This window comes from Galleria mellonella, unplaced genomic scaffold (genome assembly GCF_026898425.1).
Source record: "Galleria mellonella isolate WM207_F2 unplaced genomic scaffold, CSIRO_AGI_GalMel_v1 utg57, whole genome shotgun sequence".
In the NCBI taxonomy this organism is placed as follows: domain Eukaryota; kingdom Metazoa; phylum Arthropoda; class Insecta; order Lepidoptera; family Pyralidae; genus Galleria; species Galleria mellonella.
In genome coordinates this window covers 10,277,361-10,295,606 of record NW_026442119.1, presented here as the reverse complement: position 1 = coordinate 10,295,606, position 18,246 = coordinate 10,277,361, and the positions used below count along the sequence as shown (strand labels likewise).

At 30.6% G+C, this 18,246-nt stretch overlaps 1 protein-coding gene across 1 annotated transcript in view; it reads right to left on the bottom strand.

The window, feature by feature from the left end:
- The window catches only part of LOC113509925 (monocarboxylate transporter 2), a 47,147-nt gene extending 38,822 nt beyond the window's left edge, over nucleotides 1–8,325 (bottom strand). The window contains exon 1 of the mRNA XM_026893353.3: nucleotides 8,012–8,325. The gene's annotated coding sequence lies outside the window, so the exon portion shown is untranslated. The remainder of the gene's footprint in view (nucleotides 1–8,011) is intronic.
- Nucleotides 8,326–18,246: the final 9,921 nt, after the last annotated feature.

Here is an 18,246-nt window from a genome sequence, read left to right as displayed (position 1 = left end):
TTATGAGGTAACAAACATAAAAAACTAAAACCAAATGAAAAACCTTCTTTTCGAAGTCGGTTGAAAATATATACGAATTGAGAATCTCCTCCTTTTGGGAATCGATTTTACATAAAACTTTACCAAATTAAGTTCAAAATATCGAAATCTGTTCTTTCATTGATATTCAAATATGTACTGAACAGTGCAAATAACTAACAGAGTTGCTAATTGAGTGCAATACAAGTATATGTGTTAATATAGTTATCTTGGTTGAAAAAAAAAATACATAATTGGTCATCAGTAGACATTGTTAGCGCTTTAACGTGGGTTTATGTATAATTTTAACGCCCATACTTGCAAATGTGAATTTAACACATCGAATGGATGTAGCACATCTTTGTTAAGATTATTTGACGTTATTTTTATCAGAGTTAAAGCGTGAGACCAGTTTGTATAGACATATGTATACATTTTATATTATTTATAAGCGAATATCAAAATTTTATAATGTGTGTTTGTATACTGTATATTATGTATTTTTATTATGTAAGTATGTAATAAATACAAGCAAGTTCATTTCGATACTGTAAAAAATAAATATGTAAATTATTTAGAAATAAAACAATGAGATGAATTTTTATAATAAATCTACTATGACATTTCTTATTGGTTTAAGAACACTAAGATTGTTTTCAACTAGTAAACTAATTTTTTTTTGTTTATGTTTGTTTAATAATAATTTAATAATTAATTAATTTAGTCCACAGAAATAGCCACGCATTAAGGGTATCATGGGTATCACAGTATATTCTGTTATACGCTATTATTCATATATATGGAATCGGCAACTTTTTATCGGGTAAATCGTCGGCTCGTTGGTCATTCTAAGTTGCATGAAAAAGTTATATTGTGTATGTATTTTACGCATGCTTCGTTCAATTTGCATATACATTGTATTTTTATTCTATACCAACTGCGATAAAATAAAGATGATTGCCATCTGTATAAAATCACTTCTAACCAGTTAATGACGAGAGTTAACATGATCATATAAGTTTTCTAATTAATAGTGAAATGGTGTTTTTCTATGGAGTTTTCTATAGAAACGTAGAATTATCATCATAATTATATTTTTACGGGAGTTCTGTGTACCAAATTTCATATGAATCCGTTAAATCTTTTCTGTGTGATAAATACAAAATAAGTACAGCTATTAACATAAAAAGTGTACTTGTCTCATTTTAATCTGCGTTTATATAATAATAATTACTATATTAATAGTTTATTATTTAAAATATTCAAAATGTTTACGACCTCTTCTTTTATTGTGTCGGTATGTATTCATTTACGTAGTTACCATTTATGGCGTTTAACATTATATTAGCTGATTTATTTCCTCTCCATTTGTTTGTGGAGAGACATGCCGAAAAAATTCCACATTACAGAGGGTCTGATTCTAAGAATATGATGAATGAATGTTAGGGTACATTTTTTTGGGTGTAATATTTCTTTGCATGAATGAAATGGCGCTTGGCTATTCCATTTCAATATTTTTTGTCAAAAATCAATGGACCATTAACATAGTTATTTAGTTTAGTTAGTGGAAAGGTTTCGTAATTTTTTGTGCCTTTTCGTTAGTTATATTTATTCGGAAAGAATTTATGAAGAATTTATGCTTACAATTTATGTTAAGTATAAAATTTTGGCCAAATTATCTTTAATAGTCGTATCAATGTAATAATTTTCGATTGAAAAGGAATAAACATAAATTTGTCAAAATTTATAGCTAATAAGACCAACGTAGGATGAGTCGATGGAAGAAAACACTTTTTTATAAAAAAAATCATCAAAATCGTTCATATTAGGCGAAAACATCACATATCAGATGCCAAAATTTTGTAGATTGATTAATGGGTAGGTATTTCTTATTCTTTCACGTAAGAAAATAGCAACGGATTTTAATGAAATATGCTACACAGGTAGGTCATATCCTAACTTAGTACATAGGATACTTTATATACTGATTCAGGCGGGCGATGCCGCGGGATACAGCTAGTCTAACAATATACACCAATGAACAAATTTTTAAGTTGTTCAAAATGTCCATATATGTCGTTTGTATAGGCACTTTATTAGTATATATTGGACATATCTACTCGTAAATAAAATAAAGTCGCCACATCTATCTATTTTTCCGTTATAATAAACTTCTTCCAAGTCACCTTTCACTGTTGTTTGGATATTTTTTACACTACATTAGTTTATAAAATACATACTAATTAGACTATTTTGTGAGTAGAATAAAATGAACCCGTACAAAGTCAGGATGGGTCACTAGTATCTTATAATAGGCAACATAAATTTGTACTCTCTTATTCATTAAAACCTTTTGCCAACCTATTTTTGTTATTACACTGTTTTGTTCCTTTCTTTCAAATTAGGAACTTAGCATCGAAGAAAGAGACAAAACACTTCAATAACTATAATTGATTTATGAGAGGTTTGACGTTTTTATGAATAAGGAAGTAAGCCTATTAAGAAGTAATATGTTCCTTCATTCATTATAACGATAGAAAAATCTCTTATAAGTGGCTAGAAATAAAAATAGGAAATAATTAACTACGCAGTTTGATGAACTTTTAGATAACATAAAGCTTGTTTACAATGCAGATAAGATAAACCGTGATTTCATTATTGAACTTTGTATGAGATTAATTCAAACTACTTTTGTGTACTTATAGATAAAGAATAGGAAATCGTCTAGTAGTACCTTATCAGCTGTATTCTGCAGTTTTGATTACATTAATTAGAATAAAAAGAGAAAAACTAAATGATTTTGTACAAAATTAGTTTTTTTTATTTATTTATTTCATTTTAACTTTCACTTTATTGATCAGTAAAATATATGGTACAAAAGGCGGACTTAATGCTAGTACCATTCTCTACTAGCCAACCTTTGGGATAAACAGTAAATCACGAACGCAGTACTGAATTACTGCGTTTAATGGGTGAAAATGGAATGGTAACCCAGCCCTCGCTATCGGTATATCTGGTTTCTGCCATGAAACGATTGAACTTGAATGGTTCTGTTTCGGTTTGAAGGGTGGGGTATGGTTATGAAATTACAGGGTGTCGAGGCGTAAGAACATAGTCATTAGGAATGGCAACGCATGAGGAGGCGCTATTTCTATCTGTAGGATTTTTTTTAATAAATAAGCATGGAATATATAGTCAACCACGTTAGATTTCGCGAAAAAGCGCTTGAAGTTGTCCTAATAGGAATACAACTGTTAAATCCTATTACTAACAATTTGTTTTCCTACTATAGACAACGGTTGCCACTTTCCGTTAGATCGGTCGTTGACCAGTTTGCCATTCTAAATATTATAAAAGTAACTTTGTGTTAATGCAGTCATGGTTCGTCTATCAACTCCAACTTCAAACTTTCACATTTCTCTAACATTGTTAGGATATCAATAATTCATTATTTACTATAATAGTTAAAACCTGTCTATATACATACTATAATAAGTCAAAGACATGGATAGATGACAAATTTTACAACAACAGTGTACGTCACAACATATTTTAATATTGTATAAAATTTATACAACACTAAAATCCGTACGTTAGTACGTTAATAACTAACATACATATCGTCATAGTCGTAGAATACCGACGGATCTTTATATATAATATTTATCAGATCCGTCAGTATTCTACGACTATGACGATATGGATTTTTATACTATAAAAATCCGTGTCTAGTTATGGAATGTTAATGGTTCTTATTATACGATGAAATAGAATGATGTTATAAAAATATTTTCTTTTAATTATATTCCAATTTGAGTCCACTATTAGTTTGGATTCTGCATCAATTAATTTTAAAATGGTATTTTTTTTTTGCAGTTACTACGAAATTACATCATCAATTTTGAATTGATTTTAATGATTTTCTTGTACAATCTTTTTTACATTCTCGTTTTGGTCCTATATTAATGCAGTAATAAAATCGCCGTCTTTTTTTATAGAGCAAATATTGTTACTTAGTAAATCTGCTTGTTAATAGATAAAGTCGTTTGCTTGATTACCTCTGTCCTATTCGTGTTTCAACCGTAAAGCAGTTGTGTTTGCATGGCTGTGTTTCGGTTTGAAGGGTGGGATATGGCGTGAATTTACTGGGTATGGAGGAATAACATCTGAGTCCTCAAGAATGACAACGCCTGGGGGGTATTATGGGCGAAACAGTATACTGTTATATTCATGGTACTGCTCATGGCTATAGGCGACGATTATCACTCTCCATCAGGTGGGCCTTCAGGTTGTCTGCCATACTATTTGTATAAAACAAAAAAAAACTATTCCCTATCATATGTTCCAAATATTTCAAATCGAATAACAAAATGTTAATATGTCTACGATATTTCGTCGAAAAGCATCGATAGATGGCAAGATAATGGTAACGCGCGCGTAATACCCCTGGAATTGCAGACGTTCATAGGTTGCGGTAACCGCTTACCATCAGGTGGGCCGTATGTTTGTTTGCCACTTCAGTGGTATAAAAAAAAGATATTTCTTGCCATCTATCCACGCGTTCAGTTAAATTTAATATAAAAATAGTGAAATAATTAATGTTAATTTAAATAATATAGAAGTAGCTGTTTTTGGCGCAACATATGTATATCTATTTATTTTACTGTGTGTGAAAATCTGAGATCAACAAATTGCATCATAATAATCTTTATTTATCTTAATAGGTCAGTTTACTATCTTAAATGATAGATACGAAGGCGTTCGTGTTACCGAGATGAAATTAAACACGCTGTTTTAATGTGTCACGTTACACATAGCCTTTATAAGAGTATGGTTATATTATTAATCAGCTTTTGCCTACAGATGACGTTTAAAACATAAATACAAACATTTAGCTTTTAAGTTAGTACACAACTGTGGAAACCGCATTCAATTTGGCGCTGTAGTTTTTGCCTGTAGTTGATGCCGGTACAAACTTACAGACAGACAAAATTTCTAAAAAATATACTTTTGATTTTTATTATTCGTATAAAACCCTTTGCATTAAATATTTTTAAATATCTCTCATGTCAGTACATTTCCAGCTATAATTTTATTATATTAATAATATAAATAGAAGATCAATAAATAGAATATAAAAATAACACAAGATATTTTATAATTTTTATTATTATTACATTTTGTTAAAAGTTGGTAAATAACTAAATTAATATAATGCTTTTCTAGGTCTGGATAGTACTACATGATGTTAAGTCCGCCTTTTACACTGTCTAGGTGATATTGAATTATAACAAATAACTAATGATGATTCTAGATCAGTAGATATGATCCTATGTGTATGACAATTTAAAAACCATCTAAGAGGACCTTGATATTATATGTGCTATCTACTTCATAGACATACATTACATTCGAATTTTAAATTTACGCTATATTTATATTTTTTAATATGGCGCATATATCTTAAAAACACGTATGTTATATCTTACTACAATCTAGAATTAATTATAAGCAAATAGCTTGAAGCCATGCAAAAAATGCGCTGCGTAGATTAAAAAAAGCGTTCGACATTTGTGTGTTTAGCACCTTCACTTGACACTAAACTCGTTTCTTTTCCTTTCAAGGTTTATACGCAATAAGTGGATTACAAAGTATATACTGAATTACCTACTATTTTTTTTAACAAAACAACATTACACATAATTTTTTATTACCACCATAGATTATATTGTGATGTTCATTGTACCCCTCAAACTTCTTATGCGTTGCTTTTTTTGAATGTTAAGGCAATGTGCTCCATATATTATTGGTAATACCCAATAATATATGGAGGCACATTGCCTTAACATTCCCTTGTGCCTATATGTTTATATATACTGGATATATCCAGTATATATAAACATATAGGCACAAGGCCTTATATAGCAGTGCTTACATGACTCAGTTTCGAGTAGAAGAATGAAATATAGCAGTACATTTAAATACCCGAAACTCAGTCATGAAAGCATTACCTACTACTTCGCGCAAAATTACGAATTAAACAAAAATTCAGATGCTGTACGCTTTTGTATAAATAAAGTCTGCCTCTAGAACATTAATCTAGAGCCCTGACTTTTTTTCAATGTATATTTATTTTTAAAATAATATGTTTTTTACTTGTAATTTAATTTAGCCTGTTTTGTGACCTCATGTAATCTGAAAAAGTTTGTAACTTTGACGAAGCTGGGAATGGATACTTCTAATAAATATATTTACTATAATATATCTATAAACATGGAAATAAGTTTTTGTATTTGTTTATTATCTCAATCGTAAAGAAATTTTACATTAATCGTGGAACTTGCTATAAATAAGGGCATGACAAAGAGATTGAATATGTTTTCATGTTATTTCTTTGTCTTTTACGATTTTATTTAAACTTGATGTCTAATTAAAAAAAAAAAAGAAAGAAAAGAAAAAAATAGTTGAATTAAAAAGTTGATAAAATAAAAACTTAATTGTGCTCGCGGATTAATTCCCGTGACCGTCAAAAAAAGTGTTTGCATTTTTTTACCTGTTATACATATATACATAATATGTTAAATTACATGAGAAATGGTTCAGCCGTTCAAGTGCAAACTAAACTTTCAACTTTGTAATATTAGTAATACACCCGTAAATCATCACTCTTTTTTCTTTGGCAATCGAGTAAACAAGCCTTTATAAAAAAGGTCATTCACTACATCAATAAATAATCAAAACAATGCGAGTGTCATGTTATGAAAATATTATTTATTAATGAACTTATCGCATCGGGTGTCGCGCGGTGACTTTCCACTGGCATCTATAATTATTTTAAAGTTTATTTATATCTTCATAGTAGACGTAGAGTGGGTCGTTAGCCATGCATTTGAAATGTCGTGGAAAGTGCAATGAGCTGCCGATAAAATACCGCCCAAATATTGAAACTAATTAGTTTTCATAAGAACTTCAAAAAATGTTCTGTTATTATTATTTTTTTATGTTATGCGATATCTTCGTTAATGTTAAACCGATTACGATAATTATTTATACAATAGGTTTACTTTTGTTTGGATTTTGTCATGACCGAAGGCATTGTTTTGCGGAGAAAATTTTTATATACTATATATGTCAAGTGTAACAAAAAAATGAATCTAATTCGAACATATCAATTACATAGTGCAAATTATTATAATATTTATAGTAGTATAAGTCCGCATTATTATTTTGACATTAAGTAATCGTTTAATTGCCTTAAATTTGACATAGGCACATTCTTACTTGTTACTGAACTACTAAATGCAAGGCGCGCAATTACAATAATATGCACGTGAATTTTTTACGATAATAATCTGTATGAAAAAAGAAATAATAAACCAAATTATTTTTATTTTGAAGAAAAAATTAATATACCAATAGATACTAAGCAACTAAGGCAGTTTTATAATTTTTTTTTTCTACTTAGGTGGGTATTTGTGCAATTAATTAAAATTGAATAACTTTTTTTACTAAGTGTCCTAATAATTTTTATTGCATCTTGTAAATTGTCATATTACTTGCATCGGTTTTAAATTCTTATCTGTTTTCGATGTGAACGAACTCATTAGCGAATTTTGATTGTGCTACATGTGTAATTCTTATTACTGCATTTTACTTTGTATGTTATATGAGACAAATTCAGAAAAATTCGAGGTCAGAGATCCGGAAATGTAGGCATAAGAACGTTTAATAAATATCGATTCTACTAAACTAGTATTAATTCCAACACGTTTTATGCATAATATCCACATAGTCATATTAGTCACGTGCAGTATTTTTTTTTCAACTTTCACGAATTGATACTACCTATTTTGTAACTTGAGAATGTAGTTTAGAACATAGGTGCGAACATCGCTTGAACCAAAAATAGGTTGCGTCTGCGCATTGGCGCGTTCACAAGTATAAAAATAAAGTAGGGACAGGACAGCCTAGCATGCCTGAAGATGTCACTCACCCGATGTACGCTGTCTAGCTGTAATATTCACAATTCTGCACCAACAAGCCAAAACACGAAACAGACCTTGACCAATTCGAAATTCGAACGCCGGTTGCTGATGAGTATAAATTAATGCGAACGCGGCCGTAACACTTTTTTTTTATTATAAAACAAAAACACAGAAGTCGTTAATTTTTAATTTAAGAATCTGTAAACATATGTTTTTTTTCTCGATTTTACTGAGTATTAATTTCGTAAGTTATTGCTGCATTATGTTGAGGCGTGCCTTCGCCACCGGTTGCGGGTGTACTGAATGGCGCCGCCGGTCGCGGCCATGTTTAAAGCACGCCACAGTTAGCGCGATAAAAAATATATTGTTATACAATTACGACTTCAGCGTATTGTTTACATAGAGGGTCACCCGTGAGCCCGTGACAGTGCCATTGCTTATGACTTACAATAAATATGGCGACATCATTAGATAATAGTAAAATCTATTGCTACCTTCCATATAAATAAATATCCAAAATATTATTCAACAAAACACCGAAACTAAGGCAGAACAAATTTTGATAATAGATTACATATAGACTAGACAAATGTTTTATAGTTCACATTTTTAAAGTTTGATCTTCATATCTTAATTTCAGCTTCGTCACAGTCATCGTGTTTCTTATTCAAGCCTATGTTACGGGTTGTACGGAATCTGTTATACGGATTTAATGATTTCACTGACTGAAAAAAAAACAAGAATGACACTATAGTCAATATTTTTTCTATTCTTATTTTGCAATATTTTCTTTTAATTATCCTTTAACTTTTGAATGTATATTTTTAATTTCCTATAAGAAATTTAAAAAAAAAGGTATGGCGGTGTAATAAGTACATATTGTAGGATATTTAGAGATTTTCTTGTACATTGATCATCTCGGAAACTTAAGAAATTAATATAATAGGTATTCATCATCACCATATCAGCCGTTATCTGTTCACAGTTGAACATAGGCTTCTCCCATAGACTGCTATATAAAATGGTCCCGAGCCACTTGCATCTACTGACTGCCACTCGCATCCTGCAATGCATTTGAGGTCGCCACTCCATCTAATAGGGGTCGTCCTACACTGCGTTTGCCTGTACGGGGTCGCCACCAAGAACCTTTCTTACCATCGTCTGTCTGTTCTTAAAGCTAAATTACCAGTCCATTGACCCTTTAGATTGCTTATCCTTCTAAATATCTATTATATATATAAAAAATACAGATTACTATGTAATAATTTAATTTTATTACTACTAGTACAAACTATCAACATGTACTAACTATATTTATCGTGCCAATGACTTAAATTTTCTCAGCCCACTAATTTGGCTCCGTAAATGCTGGCATTAGTAATAATAAGTCAAGGATTTGGAGTAACATTGTGTAGGAAAGATTAGATTTAGAGTAATCTTTTACGACATATGTAGGTATATATAAATTCACCTATTGGATACAGAACATTAATAAATGAAAAGTCAACCAAATATTCGTTACTATCTTCCGTCCGTGATGGAAAATGCATATAAAATTATAGTATTTTTTCAATTTTCGCTTTTGTTACAATCAAACAATCTTTTTTTTTTACGAACTTTTAAAGTAGCTATTTTACAATACATCGATTGCAGGAAACACAAAAAATAAGGATTCTGCATCGCTAAATTAAAAATTTTTAGAGGCCAAGCAATAAAACTATGTCAGCTCCCTTGGTTAGTCAGGTAAACAAACTATGGAGTAGTAGACATCCTCAAGCAAAATAGTTAACTATTTTTTCATTTGGAAGACAACTGCATTTATAAAACTATTAAGAGTTTCGGTGGTTATCTTTATATTTAATAAATATAATTACCAGATACTTACCATAAGTATTTATTTGTTTTGAGATCCTGAATCGAGGACCTGTAAGATCTCTTAATTTGACTATGTACTATCGATGCATCTCGGCTTCGCACGGGTAGATAGATAAATAAATTATAAATATTTAATAGTAATGAATATAAAATACTTAAATTATATATATATGGAACTGTATTTAAATGTTTGCTTTAATGGGCAAATATTTTGGGTGACACTGTCGTAATTTTCATACGAATTTCTAATGTTTTGAAAATAAAATATGGCCTATATTACTCACATATAATGTACCTTTTTATATGTAAAATAAAAAAATTAAAAATGTGTTGGAGAGTTTTGAGTTTATTCATTACAAACAAACGAACCATTCCTCTATATAATTAACCACAATGGTTTCCAGGGGGAACCGCATGGAGGTCGACTTGGCAGGGTATACTGCTAGCAATAGGGCTGTTAGATCTTATGAGTATCAATCCCTTTCCGCATTCACCCCCTGAAAATGAAGGTAGGTCAGTTTATAAAGATTATTTTATTTCTATAAACTTACCTAACTCCATTCTCACATTTTCTCTTCATTGTCTGACAAAGTTGACATCGTCACAATTCTCCTATTAATTAATAAATAGCTAACTAATAAGTAATTTAATATGAATAAAGTATCATATTTAGGCTGTTACTAAGAAATATGATGATGCAATTGCTGTCCATAACAGATAGTATCAGTTGCTAAGTCATTCCTAGAATTACATCCGATCATTGTTTGTTTTGAGATCATTGAATTAATTCTTCTTATTACAAAATGCATATTAAAGATACTAAAGTTAGCACTGGAATAGACAATGGACTAAAGCAATCCTTGTTTTTTTTTATTGAGTGACGTTGAAATTGTTGCCCTATTACGCTGGTGGGGCACCAGTGACAGATAATAGGTATGGATTAAAATCACCATGACAAATCCAAAAATTATATATTCTTTATTGCACTTGTAAATTACATTGTTAATGCATTTATATATATTGTGAGCAAGGGTGGACTTACATATCTCTGACAGAGATCTCTTCCAGTCAACCCAATGCTGTTAGAAAACATGTTGTTAGCTGGTAGCTGAAGTGCTACAACTATTAATATTTAGAGTACATAAGCAAAGTGTACATAAATAAAGTGCGACAAAGATTTTCCAGGGGGAACCGAGAGCAGCTCGACCTGATAAGACATATTGTTATCAATGGGGATGTTTAGACCCCATTACCAATCCCTTTCCCTCCAAGTAATGCTTATTACAAAATAAAGTTTATCACTAAACTATCGACGATCTTTAATCTAAAGATAGTCCTCCAAAATAACAGGTTTTACTTTGGTTTAAGATCAAATATTTTATAGGATATGATTACTGCTGCGATAAGACAAAAAAAATTCTTTCGTCATTAAAATATTATTATAGAATTTTTACGTAAATTATAAGTGTGAATTGATAAATTTGCCAGTTTAATGATTTCATAAAATATTTGAATTTATGTATGTTCCGTTTCACGATATAATCTCTACGAAATAGCAATAAGTAGCAATTACAAAAAAAATATATATGTACAATCTCAAAAATATATCAGAGCTATTTAAATAGCTATATTGTAAAGTTAAAGAATATGTACAAATATATTTCAGTTTATAAACATTATTTCAGAGTCTAAAATAAATAAATAATTTTTTGTACTTTTCAATGATTCTGTTCCACAAAAAATGCTGATTTCATTTGTAGCAAATTAGTTATGTTGATTTTAAAACTCAATTACTGAACCGATTTTAATAAAATTACCCAAAAAACCAGTCTGTAAAAAAAAATCCAAATAGGTTTATAATTTACGAGATAATAAACATAAAAACATACACCCGAATTGAAAACCTCTTTTTTTTGGAGTCGGTTGATAAATAAAGCTCGAAAAGTAAAATATTAATCGTAACATAGGACAAAACTAACAACTATATAGCATTATTTTGAGTGTGTAGTTTCCTAACAGGTACCTTTTATCAACAAACTTCAAACTATCACAGTAATAACGTAATAAGAATTATACTGAATAATATATTTATTTGCTATAACAGGTCTTTCACATAATGTTTTAGTTTAGTAATAGTTTTTGAAAATTGGCAGATAATTCAAAAGTTAACCATACTTAAGTTAGAATGCTTTTAAATTCAATACATTAAATTGAATAATAAATTTATTTGCTATAACAGGTCTTTCACATAATGTTTTAGTTTAGTAATAGTTTTTGAAAATTGGCAGATAATTCAAAAGTTAACCATATTTCAGTTAGAAATTCAATATATTAAGAAATGCAATTAAAATTCATTCAATTCTTCAATTAAAATAATAAGAAGTACAATTAAAATTCATCATAAGTCTCAATATAGCGTTCCGGTTATGGTATCTGTATTTTGTAGTACATGAATTATCAATGCGTGGTTAGAATTCACTACTTCACATCGAAACAATTGTCTAACCAGTGAGCGAATATTATGTCCTAAGTAGGGGTGATTAGTAAATAGCAATATTACAGAGGAATAACACCTGAGTCCTCAGGAATGGCAACGCATGGGGCGTATCATGGGCGAAACAGTATACTCTGTTATGTCCATTGTACTGCTCATGTCTATTGGCGACGGTTACCACTTTCCATCAGGTGGACCGTCAGATTGTTTGCCAACTTAGAAAGTTGTATAAAAAAATAGCAATATTTATATATTTTGGTATAATATCTATCATGATGTTATATCAGCCTTTAACTGTCCACTGCTGAACATAAGCCTCCCCTTGCCAGTAGTTGCCATGCTTTGCAGGCGGATTGGCAATCACAGTTAGGCTTTGAAGATGTTTTAATAGGGACGTTGCTGCCCATCCCTCGCCCTCTCTTAATCGCTGTTACGACACCCACGGCAAAGGAAGGGGTGGCCTTTTCTATGCCGGGACCACACAGCAAGGTACAAGGTATTTGCATACCTATTATTTTTGTACTATTTTTTATTAATAATGTACAAAATCTTTGACACGAGATAATGATATTTAAGTTCTTTAACGCGTAAAAGCACATCAAACGCCACTGGTTAGAAACGAGTGTATAATTACGCATTCTATTTCCTATGCCGCTTTTTAATCTCTAAATGTGCATCTTTATTTATTTGTATATCAGTATATATACTGCATTGCCAGAGGTTATACGTTACTGCTTCTAAAGACTAGTTATCAGCCTCCAATATCAGAAAGAGATTGCTCAGAATATGGATCAAAACACAATTATGCATTTATATAATATCGTAGTAGTAACGTGTAAAAGTATAAAGTAATTGAACTGTCTAATAATCCCATACATTCTAGCCCCTACTTACCTGTACCTCTTACTTTACTGTTTTGTGCTCACCTCGACTTCTCTGCAATTCAAATATGAATATTAGAAAAAATGATACATTATACACGTTTACAATTTTTTTTTATATACGAATAGTGGAAGTAACATAGTAGAAATGTTGTATGAAGCATGACCCACAGACGACAGCTATGGATCAGACCACTGTATGAAGTATTCAGGTTTCATGACATAAAGACTAATTCATAATGTTATAAATACCATGCTATTAATTACAAATAAATTTGCACTAAGAATTTCGATCTGACATTGTATAAACATTACATGAGTAATTCCCTTAAAGCTATTTTATTACCCATAGTGTCCTCATCACGCATGCGCAAAGGACCCATAGCTCGTGACTGTGCACTATCGGTATTCTGCTCTCGAACATCGACAATCGTTCGACGGGACTGTATCGACCTTAGGATACGTTTACACTTGTCGATATAATAATTTAAACATTTCTTCCACAGAATCAACTTTCAACATAGCCAGTTCAGAGTTGACAAAGATTACACGAATATATAACACATCCAAAAAATAGGATTAAATTATGAACTCCCTCCTCTTTTTGAAGTTAATAGAAAATTATTATACATATTATATAAATCCAGATCCTAAATTAGAAGGGCTTACAACAATTCTGTGAATGAATTGAAGAAAGTTGATAGTAATAGAGTTAACGTAAAAACAATGAAAATATGGAATGATGTAGGTATCAGGAAAAAAGACTGACCTATCAAAATCTGCGGCTTAAATCATAAAATACACCAGGTTCCGGGGAAAAGTCAAGTGGCCTGGGGAAGAAGCCGAGAAGAGATGAATGTGAAATAGAAAAATAATCCATTTAAAGCCTACTTCTGTATCTTATGACCAGAATATATATCATCAGTCCGAATATCTTATCTGTCAGAACTGTCGAATTGATTTTTAATTTGATAGTCGGTCAATTCATGGATCAGTCATACAAAAGTCGAAGCTAAATATAATAATGGACAATGATTTGCCAATCAAAGTAATATGATGATGAAAGTCAACTATCATCTTTATAAATAACAAAATCATCTTTCATTCAATCATTTTTCACATACCTGTAATGTGTAAGTTACAGACATTACAGCGAGATAGATAATGCGAAATACCTCTATAGGAGTACGAATGAAATGTAAATATTTTTTTTATTGATATTATTTAAAACTATTTATTGATTTTAATGAACCCTCTTTCACATAAAAACTTTTCGAAAACAGAATCTAAAATCAGTAATCTGTTCCTCTGAATTTTTTTATATTTTTGGCAAGTTACTGATAACCCATCTGACAGAAAGTACTAACCGTCATTTATAAATATGACAGTAACAGAGCACACTGTGATGCTGTCGCCACACTTAATGACTAATTCTAGAAAGACTAAGAACTAGGAAGAAGACTAAGTCACATGGATTGAACTCTGTCTCTTGGTATCTGGTAATTTCACTATCATATCCTATCCATTTGCCGTGTGGACTCGGCATAGAATGGACCATCCCTTCCTTTCTCGTGGGTGTCGTAAGAGGCGACTAAGAGAACTTATTGGGCGTGGAATGGGCAGAGCAGCGTCCTTCTTAATACGTCATCAAAATCATAACTGCGGTCGCCAATCTGTCTACCAAGCATGGCAACTACTGGCAAAACCCCTCAATAGAGGGAGGCGTATGTTCAGCAGTGGACAGTTAACGGTTGATATTATATGATGAGTTCATCCTTTAAACCGGTTCTGTTGGCATTTATACGATATTCATGTCTGTACTATTAATTTATAAGTACTTTTAATGACTGAATTTTGTACGTGCAATGTGTATGCATCTTTATTTGAACAGTGTTGATTGTTCGATGTCTAGGAATAGCGAACGATACTGATTAGGAGGAATCACAAGGCAAAGGAATTTCTTATACAATACTTGCAATGCCTATGTAGGCAATAATAGAAGGTTTTTTCGCATTAGGAGAATTTACGTGCATAAAATACTTGCTTTAAATTTTTTTATACAGCGGTTTGTTAGTGAATTTAATTAAATAAATTGTAAATAGAATCCTTGACTTTGTCTATTTAAAATATTTAAGGACGCTTAATGTTTTACGATTTCCTATTAACACCTTGTACATTTTAATCCAAAGATGAAACTTTGTTTAGTAGTTTAGTAGTTTAGCTATAAAAATGTAACTAATATCAGCATAAAGGACATCTACTCTTTTTTTTTACAATTCACCACCATTTTTCCGTCTTTATCTGAAACTTATATAAAAACTTAATATAAATCAAACTTTTAAATTTTTTGTTTCGGTTTGAAGGGTGGGATATGGCGTGAATTTACAGGATACAAAGGAATAACATCATAGGAATACATATGACAGGCAGGCATATCAGGAATGGCAACGCATGGGGGGTATCATGGGCGAAACAGTATACTTTGTTATGTCCATGTTACTGCTCATATCTATAGGCGACGGTTACCACTTTCCCTCAGGTGGGCGGTCAGCTTGTTTGCCATTCTAAGTTGTATAAAAAAAACACACACTTATCTCAAAATTTACATTTCGGATGTAGATTATTGTTTTTTTATAACACTAATCTGATACTGACTACTGCCAACTACAAGCAACACCAGAGGAATTGCAGGTGTGATGCCGCCCTTTAAAATAGGAATATGCTCTTTAATTAAAGGTTACGATGTCGTGTCTGTTTTGTTTCTTATAATTAAGTAAGTATATTAAAAACTTTGAGTAACTTATTTGTTTCCATCATCAATCATCATACAATGAGCAAAACAAATCAGATATTACATAAAAAGTTGTTTAAACTTATTTTAAGGTCATAAATACTTGAACCACATTGAAAATGATAACAAATGGCCCCGACAGGCAAAGTCAAATCAATTATCAGAAAGTCTTACCGCGTCTTATATTGTTCTTTTTAGATTTGAAATTTACCTAAAAACTATATCAGTACAATTCTATATTTTTGCCATTGGCTGATCACAATAAATATCGTTTATAGTACTTATTGTTATTACACCGTTGAGTTGAATGACAACAATTTAAAGTCACATACGTATTTTACGGCTATGTTTAAAATATGTACTTCAGAGGTTTGCTTTTTAGATGTCACCTCTGAAAACCGCAAACATGATTTCATCATTATGATAAATATGAAATCAAATGTTTGCGGTTTACTAGTTTCTCTCATTCTGGCGTATCCTCTTATTCGACGAAGTCTCTTAACTTCAAAATCTCTCCTGACTCGTATACGCGCTATAGCGGATTCTTTACCGTCCATGCTACTAGATTATAGAATTCTCTTCTCATACCTATCTTTGTAAGTCTATTCTTATGAACATTGAACATATTTTATTTATTTATTCGTGTAGGTATATGATTGTTTGTGTATATATGTATATGTGTATATAAAAAATTAAACATGATATAATTAGTTATATATAAAGTTAAGATTGTCAATTTATTTATTTTTTTTTAATTATAACAATATTGTATACCTCTTTACCCGCTGACATTAATGTTCTTTTCCACTTTGGGTTTGCTAGAAGACCTCTGCCATATTTTTATGTAGTATTAGTATGTACAACTAAGTATAAATAAATAATTAAATTTTGCACACAATCCAACTAATATTATAAATTTATAAATGTTTTTAATAGATAGTGAAAACGTTTGGTACAGAGATAAATGAATAATTTATAGATGGGCCTACGCAATACTATTACATTATATTTTATACGCATTATCTTGCTATAATTACTCATCTGTGAGTCGTTATTTCTGGATTATTAGGATAGTAATAATTTAAAAATTTAACTACAATTTGTACGTTTGAAATTATGAATTAACTATTGCACAAAGAATGTCTGGAGTAAGTAATATAACTCAGATAACTCAGATTACCCAGACTCGAGCCAATTGGGAAAATTTAATTACAAGAGTTGATCCAAGAATTCCTCCAAGCCTTTTCTGCAAAGCACTGTGCCTACACCTCATTATTAGAATGTATAATTATGAATATGGAATTTAATGACTACTCCGCGTCTTATATTTTATAATTTTAGATTTTCCTCAATGTTTTCCTTAATTTATAATTGTAACGTACAAAAGAATTATTATTTTATGTTTACTACTAAAATAGTACTGATTTATACGATCCTATATTGTTATATCATCATCATCATCATCATCATATTATATATCTGTCCATTGCTAAACATAGTGTTTCCCTATTGAGAGGTTTTGCCAATAGTTGCCATGCTTAGCAGGCGGATTGGCAACCGCAGTTAGGTTTAGTGATGTTTAAAGAGGAACGCTGTTGCCAATCCTTCAACTATTATGTTCTCTTAGTCTTCTGTTACGATACCCACAGGAAAGGAAGGGGTGGCCTGTTCTATGCCGGAATCACACGGTGAATTTAGTGGCCTTAGATGATATAGATTTTCATCAACTTTTCGTCAACTAATTGTCAAATTAGCTGACTCGTTTTTTTATCAGTGTTCTATATACTTATTTACGCGCATAATGTATCTTGACGTATCTAAATTTAATTATTTATAAAATAAATAAATTTTTTACAAACTAAATAGATGCAAAAAATATAAAAAAAATATATAGAAGTTATAAAGGAAATAGTCGACTATTTATCACGCAAAATTGTATGAAAAAGTTAACTCACTTTTTTCGAAGCATTTGTACGGAGACACTCTGACTATATAAATAATCTAAGATTGTGGCATAATACAGAAAATCGCTTTGTGTTAATAATACCTTAAAATTATTACAATATTAAAAATATTAAATCAAATAAGAAAGTTAATAAAATACTCGTGATTGATTTATTAATTTTAATTATTTACAAAATTGTTCGTATTATTTTTATTACATTCTCGTAAATTACGCTATAAAGATAGTAAAAAATCTTG